Source organism: Canis aureus, chromosome 8 (genome assembly GCF_053574225.1).
Source record: "Canis aureus isolate CA01 chromosome 8, VMU_Caureus_v.1.0, whole genome shotgun sequence".
In the NCBI taxonomy this organism is placed as follows: domain Eukaryota; kingdom Metazoa; phylum Chordata; class Mammalia; order Carnivora; family Canidae; genus Canis; species Canis aureus.
The window spans coordinates 32,940,086-32,947,374 of NC_135618.1; the positions used below are offsets into that span (position 1 = coordinate 32,940,086).

The window sequence follows — 7,289 nt, forward strand, 5'->3', positions numbered from 1 at the left end:
AAATAAATCAAAGCCCTTGCAAGGCTTGGGTTTGTCAGGCTGCCACTTTCCTGTTTTCAGTGTTTTCGTGATTCTCTGGGTGATTTATTTATCCGTGTAAATTTTGAAAGTAATTCATTAATATTAGAAAAAGCCTGGGACTTGCTGTTTGGGGGGGAGGGTGGGGGGCTTTGGAGCAGAGAGGCCCGTCCTGGATGCATTCAGCCCTGTCTCCAGCTCCCAAGGACATCATACCTGCTTACCGTATATTCCAAGCTGAGTTTCTTATATCTGTAGGCGGGGGGTCACTGAGATGTTAGGAAGTCTTAGTCCCCATTGAACTTTGAGGCCTGCGTATAAAAGAAATGCTGGTATGGGGTATTAGGCTTAATCTTTTAATGTTATTTTGAATCTTGAAAAACTTTAAAACCTGCAAAAAGGAAGACAGAACTTTCTAAAGGGGCTAGTAGGGTAAGACACTGATTGGAAATAGGGTCTCCAGGATCCCATCTCTGCTTCTAATGGGTCACCTACTCCAAGTCAAATTGCTTAATCCTATTGTTCCAGAAACTTCTATATACTGGAAATAAGATAAAACTTAAATATTGGAATACGGAATTCACTGGATTATGGAATCGAGACAAACGCAGTTAATCCCACAATGCCCTCTTTAAACAGAAGAAACCCGGCACCTGAGTTTCTGCAAAGTTACAGGAGCTATTAATGGATGGTGGAATGTGAAGGTGCAGCTGTCTGGACTCCCCACCCAAGGAGTTTTCTGCTGTACCTGTATTGATGATAAGCCCACAGCCTATGGGAAATGCATGATGACAAATAATAAATCTATTTTTAATTGGGGCTATTTACTTCATGTTTCTGTGCTTCCATTTCCTTAAAGTAGAAAATGAGAAGTTTCAAAAGTGACAATGACGTGGTGAATTCCTTATACAAATATTTTGCTGATCCACCAACTATTTGGAAAAGCAAATAAATAAAGCAACAATGAAGACATATGGCAACTGACTAGAAAGTCCACTAATGTAGGGAAAGGACGGCCAGTGAATTACTAAACAAAACTTCATCTTCTCTAAAGTCAGCAACATATGGAGTTCAAGGCCTACAGCAGAGTTTCCTGATATGGAATGCTCCACCCCTGGATGTCTCACCCTCGGTCCACAGCATGTTGTACATAGCACCGTCCAGAGATCCCATGGTCATTGAACACCTAAAAGGTCATAAGAAATCTTGAGTAAAGAAATGATGTTATGCTTGCTTATATAGCATTTATTTTTTTAAAGATTTTATTTATTTATTCATGAGAGACACACAGAGAAAGGCAGAGACCCAGGCAGAAGGAGAAGCAGGCTCCATGCAGGGAGCCCGATGTGGGACTCGATCCTGGGACCCCGGAATCACACCCTGAGCCAAAGGCAGACGCTCAACCAGTGAACCACCCAGGTGCCCCAGAATAGCATTATTAAGCATAAATAAGCAGAAAACTTTTTATTTATGATCTTTTAATACATTACGTAAATATTCTGCATCATACATACGGAAAACTCTAGGAAGGAGTCTAGTCAAAGAAGACTCTACGCTGCCTTTTCTCACAGCCATCTCCTCAGCCCCAGGCCTACACTCTGATCATTCCTCTTCTGTCCCTTGACAGTCCTCACCTTGGAGGTTAGGGAGTGTGGGTCCTGCTCTGAGCACCTTTCCTCTTTGTGGGCTGGAGGAAAAGTTAGGACGAGGGAGCAAAAGACAGACAGGATCACTTACTACCAGGTTGCAGAAGAGCGCCAGGGAAGCAGACAGTCACTCTGGACAGCGAAGAGGAGCCAGATTAATAATGACACCAGTACACACGGTATAAACCAGAGCCATCCCCAGGCAAAAGAGCACGTGTGGTCACCTGTAAGGAGAGCTGCTTGTAGTTCCAGTGATGACTGTGAGGCTGCCACTGGCCACTGGCCCCTGCCGGGCAGCCGAATGCCAGCACATCTCATCATTTCAAAGCCCTTCCCTCTTTTCCCGTCTCTGGACACAAAGCTATCAGAGCTTCCAGAGAGAATCGATTGTTCCTTTTTCCAAGTGTCCTTAAGCTCTTTGTTTATGTTTATATTGTGTCTGGATTATATCATATCTGCTTGTAACCTAGTATATGTACACATTTTATAGTTTTATAGCAGCAACTAGCATGTCTGTCTTCATAGCCCAAATGAAGTGTTCTACTCTGCACATTGTAGGAGTTCAGTAGATGTTTATTGAATGAACGAACTCATGATACATGAAGGAATAACTGAAGCACAGCTTCTAGATTAACCAGCAGCTGTGACTCTCCAAATTTGAGCTTTTCACCATTCAGGTTTGAAGGTTATGAACTTGAGGACAATTACTTAATATCCCCCTTGAAGATCCCATCCCTAACCTTTGCTCTTCAAATTTGTTCTTTATCTGACCCACAACGAATCTTTTTCTTCAACCTCGGTGACTTCTTGGTGCCAAATGACACTCTGAGATATCACTGTAAAATTTTTTAAAGGTAACATATTTGTGTGAAAGGACAGAACAATGCTTTAATTCCCAATGCTTTGGTAAAAGTAATGGTGAAAATTCACAGCAAGACTGACACACACGGTACATGCCCAGCTGGGTTGTGCTGATGACGGAGGAAGGAAGAGACTCATCTCCCTTTCTGAGCTTGAAAACTCCTTGCTCCTTACCATCAAGGACAAGCAAGGTAGAAGAGAACAAAAACCAAAGGCCAAGATGGTTAGGTGACAAGATTAATGACATTCATAAAATTGATGGAGGCCTGTGGGCTTGAAATGATTCTAATAGCTCACGTGAAGCCCAAGGGCGTAAATATTTAACAAACAATCACTTCTTACTCTCATATCCACCATCAGGCCACAAAGTAAAAGTGGAGATATTATTCTCTCTCTGAGGACTCAGTTACTTAACAATTAAAGGAAGGAAAAAAATAAAGCCTAAAAGGATTTCCCCTTCACATTATTTCTCCCTGAAACTACACTCAATTCATTCAGGACTCTGTGTAAAAAGATTCTCATTCACATTGCTTCTCCGTACCCCACAGGCTTTGGAATGTTTGTGGCAACTAGTTATTGCTGTTTGAACTTGAACATATACAGTGGCCTTCCCTACTTGGTAAATTGGATTGCAAAGTCAGGCTCTCACCTGTCATTGTACTTACTTGCCCTTGGCCCAACCCTTTTTTTTTTTCTTTTTTCTTTTTTTTTTTACCGTTCCTTTTTTGGTACGTATCAGTAAGGAGGGTGTTTCCTGGGTGGCAACCAGGGGGGCTTCCCAGGTGCCACGCATCCAGTGCCTAACACTGGACCCTAGGCCAATTCAGTGAACTTTCCCTCATCCCATTCCAGTCACGGCACGCAGGCCAAGGCAAAGTGGCACCGTGAGATAGATGGGTGAGCTTATTCCTGCCAGCAAGAAGAGAGTGACATTGCTCACTTTGGAAAGGTAAATCAAATCACAAAGTGTACCACCAGTTTAATAAGAGTCTGTATTTATTGAGCACTAATTATGGGCCAGGATCTGCGTTGAGTGATTTACAAACATTATTTCATTAAACTATCACCACAGTTTTATGAAGTAGGTACTTTTATTATTCCCCAGCTTACAAATGATGTAAGTAAGATTTAGAGAGGTTATGTAACATGTTCAAGGTCGCAAATCTAGGAAGTGGATGAGCAAAGATTATAATCCATATCTGTCTGGCTCTGAGAGTTTGCTGTTTAATTAATCTACCATGATACCTCACATATTAATGCGTGAAAAGAGACAAAGCGCTAAGTAAATGGTAGTCAATTTTCAAAACATGAAAGAAGTACTTGCTAGAATTATATGATGATCGAATGTTTCAAAGAACTCTGAAAATCTCAAAAGCAGAAACATATTTGCACTATAGCATTAGTAATTTTGTTGAGGTTTCCTTGAGGACTGCCTGTGAGGACACCTTCATGGGAAGATGAGATGGGATAATAGTCAAGCCATCAAGACTCAATGGAAATAGCTAATGCTCAAGTTTTAGTTATGAAATAATAGCTGTTCTTTAAGGCAGGTGATGCGCTCAGCTTTTTTCCCTGCCTATACCTGTTTGGTTTCCCAGGTCCCATCCATCCACGAGACAGGATCTGGGAAGGGTGTAATCAGCTGCCCTCGGTGGTTAGTTCCATATGCCATCCATTTCTTCTGCTGATTCTTTGGCATCTGGAGTCACTCAGTAATTTTTCACCCTTTCTCTTCCCTTTGTAACTCTTAGCTCTGTATCTTTTAACCTCTGAATATGGGCTTCTCCTCCCTTTCTTCCCTTTCCCACTCCCCATTTAAATATCCTGCCTCCTATTCGGACTTGCTATTGAACATAAGTCTCCAAATTCATTGAGACCTTTCTCATAAAATATATCCAAAGATAAAGTTAAATTGCAATTTTCAAGATCAAAAATAAAGGTTTCCAAAGCTTAAAGAATTTTACCCTTGACACTAAATATGGTATCAAGTTATAAATTCCATTCTCTTAATTCTGTAGAACAAAATCTTGCTGTCAATTAAATATATTTTGACATATGTTGAGAGATGTGATATCATGTGCTCAAGGGTGTAGGCTCTAGAGGTGCTAACTAAATACTGGTTCTGTTGTCATAGCCATATGACCTTGAGAAGGTTACTTCATTGCACCGTGCCTCAGTTTTCTCATCTGTAAAATGGGGATAATTATATTAACTAGTTGATAAGTTTGCTGTAGATATAAAGTGAATGAGTGTCTAAAAATTTATGAGAGTGGCTGGTATATGGTAAACACTCAAAGATGTTATAATTATCATAGCATCTTCACAATGTCAGCAGACCAGCTCTAATAAACCAGAGAAATGATAGACAGATCTTAGGCTCACCAAACAAACTTATGACTAGGTGCATAAATAAATATCTACTTAAGATTTAAACTTAGTCTATGCAGTATCCTTGGTCTTATACAAGCAAAGCAACAACACAGAAGTACTTTCTTCAAATACTTGCCCAAGAATAGAAGAGAAAAAAGAGAACCTATCTATTTTAAGATTTTGTTGTGGGAGGAGGAACATGGAAGTAGATGTCAGAAGAATTAGCTTCTACCTCTGATATTCTCATGTATGAGTTTTAAGAACTTCTGAGCCTCTTCATTTTTAATAGTAAAAAGAATACTTCTAACCATAGTGACATTCCCAAGTTGCCATGTCAATAGAATGAGATAAAATAATAAAAACATGTTACAAATTGTAAAACACTATATGCTTCCAGTGGCTACTGTTTTGTTTTTCAAAAAGGATTGTAGAGCACCGATGTTAAGCATAATACTTGTTGGGCACAACTTTGTGCAAAGCCATCTGATACATGCTAGATGTTTTCCTAACAGCTCTCCACATGAATATCATTATCTCTGTTTCACAAGTGGGGAAACCATGGCTCAGAAAGATTGTGGGAAGCTCAGTTACATGACTGTTAAAAGAGACTTTAATTTTTTAATATGATTTTTTGGTCTCCAAAGCCTAGATAATTCTTTCAATTATGTAAAAGCAGCTTCTTTATTGTGCCTTCTTCCTGATACAATTGACTAGATGCAGGGATAACACATAGTGCCTTTCTCAGAGAATATATAGTCACCATATATTTTGCATAATTAGTAAATAACACATAATCACATGATAGAATATATACTTATTGATGCTGCTATAACAAATAAGCCATAAAAATTCAGGGTCTTACACGAAGAAAATTTATTTGTCACTCATTTAACAACACAACGCTGGTATTTCTGGGCAGTGAGCAGCTTTCCTTCCCAAAATGATTTATAGACTTGGCTTTCTTCCACCTTGCAGTTCTGCCTTCAGCTTGGGCCTTGGAGACCTCTGCTTGCAGCCAGCAGAAGATAGAAAAAGAAACCCCACCTGCTTGGCCCAGAAATGACACTTCACTTACGCTCACATGCTACCAGCAATAGCCAGGCATGGGATCACATCTGCTGCAAGAGCGGCTGGCAAACGTAAGGCCTGGATAGGCAACCAGCACCCAGCCACAACTCCATCTACAGAAGCAGGACACAAACATTCACCAGAACTGCCAGAGTTGGCAGTAGACAGTAAGTGACAGGAGTCTGCAGTTCCCCGAAAGAAAACTCTGGGACCCGTTGGGTTTTGGGATGCAGAAATTTTCAGATTTTAGGAAGATAATAGAGTCCCTGGACCACATTATCTGTGACACCCACCCAGGGCCTAGAGTAGATCCTTATGATCCTACCTAGTGGTATTTCTGCAGTACAGCAGATCAATAGCCTCACTAAAATGTGGTAAATAAAAATATAAATTGTTTCGTATCAGTTGAAGTCTGTATTTCTTACTACAGAGGCTTTCCAAAACATACAGCAGATGAATAAACTTTTAGATTTCCAAATTGCACAGGAGTACTTCATGAACCGGCATCTAGACTCTAGAGAGGATTCAACAAAAACCTAAGGGAAGTACTTGAGGGTTGCTAGTGGCCTGTGCGAGAGCTCTCACTAAGGAGAGGAGGTCAAATGTGACTGGTCAGTTACCATGTGATGTAGCCCCTTAGCAAGTTAAATGTTTTGATCTTTTTGTGTTTCCCGGTGCAAAGTGTTATTAGGCCAAGTGATAGAGTAAGTACTTAACCATTTGTTATGCACAGAGCACAGCTGTCACATGGCATTTTCTTTCCATTTACAGCACTAAGTAGATGAACTGACACTTTGAAACTGATAATCAAAATGTCCTTCCCACTAAGCTCTAGTCATCACCAATAGGCACTTTTAAATGAGTCATAAACCTTTCAACTCAGGAGCAGACCAGCTTATGCTTAGCTTTATATTATAGTCATTCCATTTGACTCTTTTTTTATGGTAAAAATAAGAGATAATTTATGAGTTTCATTTGTGCTCTCTTTAAACTACTCTTAAATCCAGGCAACCTCAAACATTTTCTTTGACCCAGGACATTTCTCAAGCCAAATTTTTTGATCCAGGTGTTAAATGCAGATGACCACACAGAGAGATACATTATATTGCTATGAATTAATCATTATGAGCTTTAATCTTTAGTGATTCAAGTCGGATAATGGCTAAATCTGGTGATGTGACCTTGATGTTAATTTTTTTTAATTATATATTTTTTGCAAATATAGGTCAGTTAACTTTCTCATGACTCTAGCTATGTTTTCCAATCTCGTGGGTTCTAACAAAGGCACTAACCTCAGGCAGTTTGGAAAGGCTTTGTTGCATGATA

General features: G+C 39.9%; 1 long non-coding RNA gene across 1 annotated transcript; it reads right to left on the reverse strand.

Annotated features, from left to right (window-relative positions):
• Positions 1–240: 240 nt before the first annotated feature.
• On the reverse strand, positions 241–5,177 carry LOC144318075 (uncharacterized). Its single transcript, XR_013383930.1, has 4 exons — positions 5,128–5,177; positions 1,756–1,888; positions 1,146–1,204; positions 241–329 (listed from the first exon to the last, which is right to left on the reverse strand). It is a non-coding gene; the product is annotated as an uncharacterized LOC144318075 (long non-coding RNA).
• Between the last annotated feature and the right edge of the window lie 2,112 nt (positions 5,178–7,289).